Source organism: Alosa sapidissima, chromosome 4 (assembly GCF_018492685.1).
Source record: "Alosa sapidissima isolate fAloSap1 chromosome 4, fAloSap1.pri, whole genome shotgun sequence".
Classification (NCBI taxonomy): domain Eukaryota; kingdom Metazoa; phylum Chordata; class Actinopteri; order Clupeiformes; family Clupeidae; genus Alosa; species Alosa sapidissima.
Genome location: NC_055960.1, coordinates 8,875,115 through 8,886,334, shown reverse-complemented (window position 1 = coordinate 8,886,334; position 11,220 = coordinate 8,875,115). Strand labels below are relative to the sequence as shown.

Below are 11,220 nucleotides of genomic sequence, written 5' to 3'. Positions count from 1 at the left end.
TGAGTCAAACATTACTTCTCAGTGTTTGACTCAGTTTTCAATAGTTTTACTAAAACACATTTTGCAAAACACCATACACAATTTTTTACCTAGCACACAAAAATATAATATGAAGTAACTTGGTTTCGTTTTTCAAACAAAACCTATCAAAATGCCACACTTATTCGCCATTTATTCACACTCAGTCCTCAGTGTACAAAACACTCATTACTTTACTGAACACCATCCAATCATTGCCTTAGTATAGGCCTATGAATAGATATACTCAATACAGTATATAGGTATAACCCTTTCAAGCTGTTCTTAGAGGATTTATGGTTGTGAATGTGAACTTAGGATTTATGGTATGAACCAATGCAGATACTTTGAAATAAAAATGAATTGGACTTTAGCATAATGTTGTTCAAAAAGTTGACTTACAGTTTTTGCCCATTGCTTGAACACTATCGACACATGCTTAGACCAAAGTAAAAAAAACTTGAAGCTTTTGTTACTATCTATCTATAAATTGCAGGAACGTCTCTGTGTGTCAGTGTGTGTGTGTGTGCTGCATATCTCTTGAACCGTTAGTCCGTTCGATTTCAAACTTGGCAGGTGTCTTGCTACTGGCGGAAATAAGTGCAGTGCCAAGTTTGACGTTGTTTGGATAAGAAAAGCAAAATATATTGTTAAATATATCGGTAAAAGAAGCACACGTTGGCTTTCTCCACTCTACCATAGCCACTCCCCCTCTCACACAGCACAGCGCAGGACCAGAGGCAGAGAGAGTAAGTGGAGTTTTGGCAGCACTGAATCACAGGTTTACTAAGACGCAAGATGTTTGGATGATTATCATGTCTGACCTCAACAATAAAGACTCCTTGTATGCAGTTTGCTTGCATACAATGATTCCGCGGATTTTGCAACAACACGCCAATAAACATGGGTGGCTGTTCAAAATTACATAAAAAGTATGCTTCGAATAGCCCAGGCTACTTTGGACTTGAGACTGTGAATAAACAAACAACAATACCGACTGCTATTCAAAGGGCTAAATATATAGCCTTACATCAAAGCTTTATGCTTATGTCATTTCGGTCAGCTGACAACGAGTAGCAGACAGAGCGTGACAGCCCTAGGCTAGCCTACCAGAGTCACATTGTTGCAAATTTCAAACGATGATGCATCATTCGACAAAATGGTTTGTCTTCACTTACATGTTTCCTGTGTATTTTAACTTCTTTATGTAGATGTCTTTCACTCTTGTATGGAGATATGCATAGAATTTAATTTTAATTTACACATGTCTCATGGTGCTTTACAGAGTGTTAAAACATTCAGAGAGAGCCCATGAGTAACAGGGGTGAGGATAAACTCCCTAGAATTGGAGATAGGAAGAAACCTCGAGCAGATCCACGACTCAAGGGCCTGACCCATCTGCCTAGGGTCAGTAACAGGGTAGTTATATTAGGTCTGTATACATGATAAGTGAGAGGTTAGTTAGGTGTAGAGAATAGAACATGGTGTTTAAAGCCACTTGAGGTTACAAAGAGGTAGGATGGTTACATATCCAGTTTGAAGTAGAAGCCCATGAAAAACAGAAGAGCTTTGGGTTTTGAGCAACATTGTGTACATGATGTATCCAAAATGTCATATTATGACACGTGTTTATAAGGTGAGGCAAATGTTTGTTTTAGAACAACTAAATGAGGACAAGGTAGGAAAGTAAGGTAGAGAGGATGAGTGTTTTCTCAGTATCAGTTTCTCTGGTAACAAAAGCAAGGTCAACTGTGTGCTTACCAACTGAAGTAATTTGACAGTTGTGCTTGGCAGCTGAAGCAACAGCCTACACCTTTTCCCTCTTCAGTGGCTGCATTCTAAATCAGCTGTTGCCTAAACCAGTGTCTGCACTCGCTGTTAAACTTTGTTCATTTATCATACTGTTTAACAACACTGTTAGCATTTAAAGGTCATATGGTGACAAGCTCAGTAGGCCCAGGTAGACAATATGCTTCAATCCCAAGACGGATCCACGCTTGTCCTGGGGTCTTGTGCAAACTATCATGACTGCTCTCTAAATCCAAATATGTACCTTGCTCACCTTGTGTTTTTTCCTTGTTATGAGGGTAAAAAGACCACCTCTCTTTTTACCCCCATAACAAGGGGAAAGACAAGGTAAGAAAGGTAAATATTTGGATTTCTATAGTGCGATAGAGGACAGAGGGTATCATTACAGCTACGAATGAGTGACATTTTCCATGAAAACAAAAAAAGAAAAAAAAAAGGGGTAAAGCAGCACTGACCTTCACAGGTGACATCACACAGAGGTGTGCCTCCCCCAGTCGATATTTTATTTGTTGCCACTTTGCTTAAACCGATTACAGTGCCTCATATTGTGGGGAGAGAGAATAACAACTGTGCTTTCGTCTGCTTTGCTTGTGCGCTCTTTGTCTGTCACCCAGACCTTAAGGGTCTGTTCAAATATGAATGAACGGCACACGCTCTGTAAATAACTGCTGGGGCCAGCACTAGGGGTTATTTGGAATGTAGAAAACCTGCTGTCACACTTTGAATATCTATGTATCTGCCTTGAGCTTCGGCCGGCATGCTGTACAATCTGGCAGGAGTCAACTCATTATCACTCGTATGAATACTAGCCAGGTCCCCAGAGTGTGTCAGCGAGAGGTTCTTTTTTGCATACACAGACAGTAAGACAGTGTGGGGAAGCAGGCGGCTGTCTGTTTGCTAAGCCTGGTCGCTGCAGCGACTCTTTCATCAAGCCGTGCTGTCTTCGTGTATAGTTTTGAATATTTCATGGCCATTCACACGGCTGGAGATGCTGGTGTCGTAGTTTGTTAAAAACATATGGACATCACAACACGCCTTGGATGACATACCAATCTTTGTAACATTGTTTACCCCCACTGTGTCTAATTGTGCCAAGGGGCCTGAACGCCGGAGAGTGGAGGATGGGGGTAACTCATTTACCAAAGACATTCTGTGGACAGTGAATTATAAGCCTTGAGCTTTAATTATTCTGCGGCGTGCGCTTTTAACATTTGCCTGGATGCAGACTCCCCTGCGAACGACCAGCTTGAGAGCAGATGCGAGAGTTTCAGCCATCAATCAGCATGCCACTCGCTTGCTGTTTTACTGTGTGTGCACGCCACCCCAAGCTCCATCCTGTGTCTTCTTAATTGTCTGTCTTGGTGCCGATATTAGGCTCTTGCCCCTTGCCTACAGTGAATAATTGATTCTAGTAAATTGGGCTGACCTAACTTGTATTCCTGCTTGTCGCTCAGTCAGACTCTATCTCTCTCTCTCTTTCTCTCTCTCTGTCTGTTTTTCTTTCTTTCTCTCTCTCTCTCTCTGTCTTGCTCTCTCTGTCTCACTGGTTGGAATCCTATTTTTTGCCTCACATCAATTTTTCAATGGAAGCCATTTGTCCTTGGGACTGCTGTCATCTCAGGATGAAAATGCCAGCCATCTCACCTTTCACCTGTTCTGATAACTTCCCCCGTGCTGTAAGATAACCAGTAACCCCTAACCTTCCACACCCCCACAAATGAAATGAGTGTTAAACATTCTCAGTGCCCGATTCATCAAAAAGTTTTAAAATCCAATACACTTTTTGAGTGATTGGCTGTAAGATGTGGGAGTTGACAACCAGCCACAGTTTGTAATGCGCTTTTCAAAAGCAGTCACTGTTCCCAGTCACTTTGATGCTCAGCAGGTATCATTAGACGATGGTGAACCACACACGCTGTGACCACAAAGCTGAGCATGTGAAGTGTATTTAAATGCCATATTACCTCAATCTACATGCAGGTTTGGGAAGGAAAACCGAAAAGCGGAAGTAGCAAGGCAACTTCCCCACTGCTCTCCTGCTCCAACAACCTGGGCTGGCTGCCTTGATTTGCCATGCTCTCTGGAAATGAGACGCCATTGCACTAACACAGAGTAGCTCTGCCCAGATGGTGATGCCCTTTAACGGAAGGGCCTCCTTGTAATGAAGAATGAATTGAAATTCGGCTTGCGGAGCCTGCTATTCCCAAGACTCAGTGTTTGGGATCCGTCCAGGATGTAGAGGCTAATGAGCACCCCCCGACATCTCCCAACACCCCTGTCGCGCTGGGACTTCGAGCCGTGTGTCTAGCCCAACATCCCCCCCCCCACTTCATCCACAACCGTTTCATCAAAGGATCAGACAGGGGAAGTGGGGGCCGAGCCCCCCCGGCACGAAGAGCCTCAGGCTCCCCGCATGCATGCCATGGAACTGTTGACACGCTAACCCAATTGTGCCTTCCGGACACAAATCCAGAAAAGTGTTTTAAAAGCATCAAGAGGAAGAAGAAGACAGTTCGCTTGAAAACAGCTTAGTTGTAAAGGGATTCATTATAGCTTGTTCTTATATCATATTTTTATCCTGCTGCTCAACTTTTACACTTTTAATATAATCCTTCACATAACTACACCTATTATACTGTAAAACAATTTATGTGAAAAGTACTCTTAGTTTTGATTAAAAAAGATAATGATTGTTCTAATGGTTGTTTTTTATGAACTACTTATACAGTAAAATTCATTATCTGACTAAGTAAACAAAATTAGGGTAGTATTTTGGACATATTGTGAAAAAAAAGAAAGAAAGAAAGAAAGCAATAAAAAATACAGCTATTAGGATGAAATACTCCTGCGCTCTCTCTCTTTTTCCCTCTGAAGCCACTGGGATGATGACAGAAGCTCTGTGCTGCACATCTGTGACCAAAACCAGAACCGCTGTTGTCCATTAGCCATGCACCTTTAAGTCAACTTTATCACATTTAATTACTTGCAGCCAGATTCTTTTTTCAAGCTCCATTACCGACAGCGGCGTGAAAACTTAAATGGAGCTGAAAGTGGAGTTTCCTATCTCATCGCGGCAATCTTGGGTCGGAGCTGTGTTAAATTGAGTGGGCACAGACTGGAAGGGGCTTCACAAGAAACGGCCTCACCTGCTATTCTCTTGCTGACCCCAGGTCTCGCTTAGTCAGTGTCCAGATTCTGGGGACATGGCATTCAGAGCATGTTCCTGTGCAGTGTGAGGCTTGTTGCTTAAGTTTAAACTATTAATGTACTATTAATGTGCTGTTTGGTATCACTTTCCCAAATGATGCACAGTCTGTAGTATGCAATATGAGTAGTCCACACAATCTCAAAACAACTTTTAAGTTAACTTTCTAATAGCACCCAACTCTTGTCACTGATCACTGATATAGTAGATGATCAAATAGTTCTAATGTGTGTGTGACCCCTCCACTATACCTGGTTTTACATAAAACCATACCTAGTTACTATCTTTATGTGTTTGACTGACACTTTAATCCAAAGTGACTTACAAAGGGTAATCAAAGGGCCAGACTCCCTGGAGCAATGCAGAGTTAAGTACCTTACACAAGAGTAAAACGGGGGCAGCTGGGAATCAGAAATCACGAGACTTCTACACTTACCCTAGCCACTACACTGCCACCCTCCCTGCTGATTTCAATATGATGGACATTAAGTAATGACTCAGTCAGCTGCGTTTCAAGCTAATTGCCAGCAGTGCTGCTCTTTATCATTAATATGTTTACCAGGAGTGGGGATAGAACCCACAAGGACATGCATCCATTGGATCTTAAGTCCAACGCCTTAACCACTCAGCCATCCTGGTGCTTCTATAGTTATGTCATGGACTATAGAAACACATTGCATGTAGCATGGCCATAGCATACCTGTACACATGCTTTGCCAAAACCGCTACTTTTACAAAAGTAAGGTTAACCGTTTCCTAATCAGACACTGCATATTTGACATAGTATGCAGTCAAATTCACCAATGATAATAAATGTATTCAATTGCATGTGCTCTTCAAGCTCTGATTATTTAAACATGTAACCCACAGCATGTATAAATGTCCTTATGAACTGCCTGTTACTGTGTCAACATAACAAAGAAAAACAAAAAAAAAACAACACACCAAGAGAAAGCCATCATACTCTACAATCTAGAGTAAGCACACAAAGAAAGAGACACCCATATATCCTTCTCCCAAAGCCCACTTTTTCTATTTTTAAGTGAGTGGCCTGTCAGGTAGTTGACTATTATGGTTTAATGACTGATGGAAGGTCAGACTACATGTACACTCAGGCACCCACAAAACTGGGTCAAGGACCATGGAGCGCTGGTCTGATCCTAAGGTTCCACTCTCAGGGGACCCAGACAGGGAGGGGGGGCAGGGCCGCCATCAGCAGCAAACAGCAATTTAGAAACTTAACTTTTGCTCAAGGCAAAGTAAATAATAAATGTTTCCTACCAAAAATACATTTTCTTTTGTGTGTGAGTGTGTATGTGTTTATTATGACGTACAGAATACGATGAGAGCATGATTGGTTCAAAAGAATGGGACTTGATTAGCTGTGGTTGCATATAATCTCACCTCATAACTCATAACGAGATTTGTAAGCACACAGTATTATTGCAGCAGAAATGTTATTTCTGCCCCAGCCGTGGTGCAACTGGCTGGGGCACCTGCACCATACGCCGGTGACCCGGGTTCGATTTCCGCCCCGTGGTCCTTTCCGGATCCCACCCTGACTCTCTCCCACGCGTTTCCTGTCATTCTCCACAATCCTGTCAATTAAAGGCATAAAACGCCCAAAAAATATATATATAAAAAAAAGAAATGTTATTCCTTTGATTGTCTTTGCTTACCTGTAGTCGTGAGGATGTACTAGATGGACCGCTGCAATGGGTGAGCTCAATCTGTACCTGGTTTATCACGCCGGCACTGCAGGTGTCTGGGGTCTGGGGCCAATTCAGCTGTTCGTAAATTACACAGGAAGGCTAGAAAGTCACTTAATTCAATAGGGCCAGCAACTGATTGAAAGGTGCAGATATAAAAATCACCACAGCACATTCGCTGCTCAGAATGTTGGGATTGTTTCCTGGCACTAGGTAATCTTATACTTGAGTTTTTTTTTTTTTTTTTTCAATGTCTTTTTTCATTTCATGTCTTGTTTTATATTTTATTGTCCCTTCCAACTTCCTGTTAATTTCAGAAAGTGGTATTACAGACATAAAAATAAGGACAAAATGACTTTTGCACAGTAGTTTGCTCAATATTTAGACTTATAATAGAGACAAAACAGAAATTGTATGTTTCATGACAAACTTGTGTTTTTTTATGTTGACAAATGGGGTGAAAATAGTAATTTCAAAAAATTGCAGATTGGCTATTCTGTTGCTGTTCGGCTTGTGCAGTTATGCTGCCTCTTGTACCATTTAAAGTGGGTCTTTTTAGTCTTTGGACAATTATTAGTAATACTTATTGCTATTATTAGTCCACTAGTGGTGGTAGCCTCAGTTGCTTTAAAATGTCCTGCACCCTCAAGGGTAGCGTTGTTAAAATGTCCTGCAAGTTTTGGCAGGAGGTTTTCTCTTCATAGGGTGAGCTCTTCTTACAAGCCCCAGTGCCGCCTTTGAGGTAAGCCCAATTAATTTTGTCCAAAAATGTCCTGAGTCTTAAATGGGTGTCAATATAATTTGAAACAATATATTGCTACTGGGCAATTCAACTCTTGCAGCATGAGTTGTTCAATATAAGGAAGTCTGCTTTGTGACACTCCTTGTCCCTCCAGATTCAGTGGTAATTACTGGAAATAAATACCTTAATTATTTGTGCACTCACTGCTGATGTCTCCCTATTTGTCTATGGTGTAGTTTATACTCCTAGATCCAGAGCATATTCTCTGCTGTTAATGAAATGAAGATGTACCTCTGCCTCACAGTTTCTATTTTTAGTCTGTGGGCTGTCACATATGTGGCATTGATACAGTATGTGGACATTGTGGGTACTGGACAATCTTCAAAGGACAGGTCCTGATGTAAATGTGACTTAAATTAGGCCTATTATAAAATGAGCTTTTGTGACTGCAAGCCTTCTCATTATGAATATTGTCATTATGACAAAATATGCATAAATTGGGGTACATAATAATACTATGTGCACTGTGCCTATCCTCCCTTGACAACTCACCACAGATATTGAATGCCTCAGCGTGGACTATTTCATATCAACAATTGCTCAGGGCTATACATGACTTCAGTAAAACATTCATATGTGGTGCTAATGTGAACATTTTTTATTTATATTGCACCGTTTTAAAACAAATGTGATATCTAGTCATTTTACCCTATCATTTTGTGCTATTGACATGACCCACCACACACACACACACAAACCAGGTAAATCAGCCCTCTTCATTTCTTACAATGCAATGCCATGACTCATCAAGGCAAGTTAATTTTGGCGTCAGCATTGACTTCCTTATGTGTGTTAATATTAGTGTTGAGTGTGCATCAGTGGAAATGTCATGTATTAACATCTGTTTACACCATCTGGATTTGCTGAGCCTCATACCCTCAATGCAATGTGACAGTAATGTCATATGAACAGGTTTCAAATAACACCACAGGCTTGTTGTTTTCATGAAAAGCAGATGCTGGTATGTGTGTCTGAATTTACTATAATAAGGTAGATCAAAGGTAGATCTTTAGTTCATATGTACCTGCAATGTTGCAGTTTCTTCAATCTGCAACATTGCAGGTACATATGAACTAAAGACTTGGAGAAACCTCCTTCAACACATCTCAAATAAAAATGCACACAAGTCAAACATTTTGAGTAAAGGAGGAGATTCTGCTGTTTTTTAGTCATGTATTCCAATAAGTTGTAAAGTCTACTCAGTTCAATTGTTATATCTGCATCTCATTTACATCAGTGGGCTAAACTTAACCGCACAAATCTCCCCACAAGATGAAGTCAATTTCATTCTTGTTTTCATAAAATGGTGTGGTGGAAATATGCGTGTTTCTCCGTTGATAAAGATTGCATGCAGCATGGAGGAGGAGGGATCTGCCGCCTGATTCTTATGCAGTAAGCCAGACATTGGTTTTAGTAAACCTGCATCACAGTACTCGTGCATCAAGCGCCACGGCATCACGTACCCACGGTCAATCGTCTTGTAACACTTCTCAGTCTCCTCGGAGGAAACGTACACTGTCGACACGAATTAAGGTAAGACTTCCTGTATGTTTCATGATAATATAGTTGCCATTCACTCTGTATGTAGAACTGGACTCCTAGTTAGCGATAATTTGATGAATTGATCAACGCGTGCAAGAGCAATACCTATCCTAACTCTGACTTGGGAGGCATGCTGTTGCTTTGTGGCCGCTAGTCCGATATATTCAGGTATTTTAAAGACGTCCCTGCTAGTCAATGTGTCAACCACATGTTAAGTAAATTGTCTAATTTGTGTTCCGCACCTGTTTACCATGTATCTTAATGCGTGCGTCACATTCTATTTCTTCAAGATGTTATTCCCCTGGTAATCGTAGCAGTTAGGCTACTTTGTTTTTTTTTAGTGGACACAAACTTTATTTCAATATAGGCCTACTTTTGTGCAAATATCGCCAACATTATGGCATCTTCTTTGCTGAAGGTGACTCCTTGAAAGGTATTCCTGTTACGCCAGGGCCATGCAGATACATTCTATTTGATTAAGACTATATTTAGTATTTCCTGTTTCTTTGGAATGTGGGAATATTCGGCTGTGGTACCGTGGCGTATTTCCCAGAATTATATTATGTCTAAAGGGTACTTGCATCATCAGGTAGGCTGCTTCTGAACGAACGCTAGAAAAGCACCTTCTGAAGTGGTGGCAATGCTTTCAAGTGGGCTACATATGTCTGTGATCCTTTGATGGTTATCTGGGTTGAGTAACATACCAAAATATTGTATTATGGTGGTATTGCATAAGTTTACATTCTAATAACGCATTATGCAAAAAGGATTAACTATGGCATGGTATTCATTACAAGGAGGGAAATGAGCCATTTGCTATGTTCATCTTAGGAGACTGTTTTTTGGATGGTGAGGGTGTGTGTGTGTGTGTGTGTGTGTGTTTGTGGAAGGGGATGGTCGGTGAGTTACCTGTCTGTGGCTGCATAGATTTGAACTGTCATCAGTTTGATGGAATAATAATCAAGGAGCCAAATAAAATGCATACTGTAGGCTACATTTCTGTACAACACATAATTTATACATTCACCATTCCTCAGAGGGGAATAGGAAAAAAAGCGATACGAATTAAAGTCTAGGGCACATTTTGAAGGAAACCTCAAAACCATTAAATGGCTACCAATACTGCAGGCTATTTTCCTTAAACATTTTCTTCAACATAAAAATAATTTCAGGTGTGATACGTATTTCATAATCGATCAAAATGTCAGTCTTTGATTGTCCTGTCTTCCTCCTTTGACATAGTGCAGCACCAGGATGATACACTTTTGGTTTGTCGTGGCTTAACTACCAAAGTACTGACTTTATAAACCTGCCACGTCTTCATGTCGATAGCTCTCAGGAGGGTGATCTGGTGAATACATATGGCTTGGTCTCACCCTGCATACCTATTGCTGAGAAAAGGGGGGTGTGGTGTAGTGCCTTCTCTGAGGAAATGAAAACAGATGTCAAATTACTTTGGTTCCTGGGGCTCACATTGAATTGTTAATGATGGGCATTACAATGCCATTATTTCCTTCCTCTCTCTGTTTTCCCTTAGTCACGAAAAACATGCGTTTGATTTTTCACCTTCAAACGGCTTGACTCACCCCTATTATCACCCCAGCTGTTAATGTCACTGTAAGTACTGCATAGCTTAGAGCTTTTCTTTTCACTGGCTTTTAGACTCATTCCTTTTGCTGTCCAGTTGATTTCGAGTCCTTGCTGTTTTCACGGTTTGCTTAGACACACCTGATGCCTTATCACCTCTTTGCTTGATCCTCAAATCCCTGTAGTTTTAATCCTTGGCTGGTCATGCATGTCATTTATTATGCTAAAAATAATCTTACTCATAGACATTAATGAAAGGTGCATACTCAAGTATAACATCCATAGCCGGTCCAATTAATGTATAACCAGTAGTTTCTGTACAACATGGATGATTAAGTCGACATCACAGCTGACCTATAAAACTACAGGTGAAAAAGAGATTAATGATATGTTTCTGTACCTAATCTAATGTTTAAGGCACAGGAGAACTTGTATGAAATGGGTGTGAAACACAATAACGTTAATAGCATGATGCAGCGATTCTGTAGCACTCAGTACATTAATAGAAAATCTATGATTTATCACAATATCTGTATAATTGAAGAAGA

General features: G+C 40.7%; 1 protein-coding gene and 1 non-coding gene across 4 annotated transcripts in view; one reads left to right on the top strand and one right to left on the bottom strand.

Annotated features, from left to right (window-relative positions):
- Positions 1-5,588: 5,588 nt before the first annotated feature.
- On the bottom strand, positions 5,589-5,671 carry trnal-uaa. Its single transcript has one exon. It is a non-coding gene; the product is annotated as a tRNA-Leu (tRNA).
- A 3,298-nt stretch (positions 5,672-8,969) lies between these two features.
- Positions 8,970-11,220, top strand: part of LOC121707267 (contactin-4) — an 88,328-nt gene continuing 86,077 nt past the window's right edge. For 2 of the 3 annotated variants that reach the window (XM_042089687.1, XM_042089685.1), the window contains exons 1-2: positions 8,994-9,076; positions 10,623-10,702. The gene's annotated coding sequence lies outside the window, so the exon portion shown is untranslated. Of the gene's footprint in view, positions 9,077-10,622; positions 10,703-11,220 lie in introns of all 3 variants that reach the window. The other variant, XM_042089686.1, reaches the window with a different exon arrangement.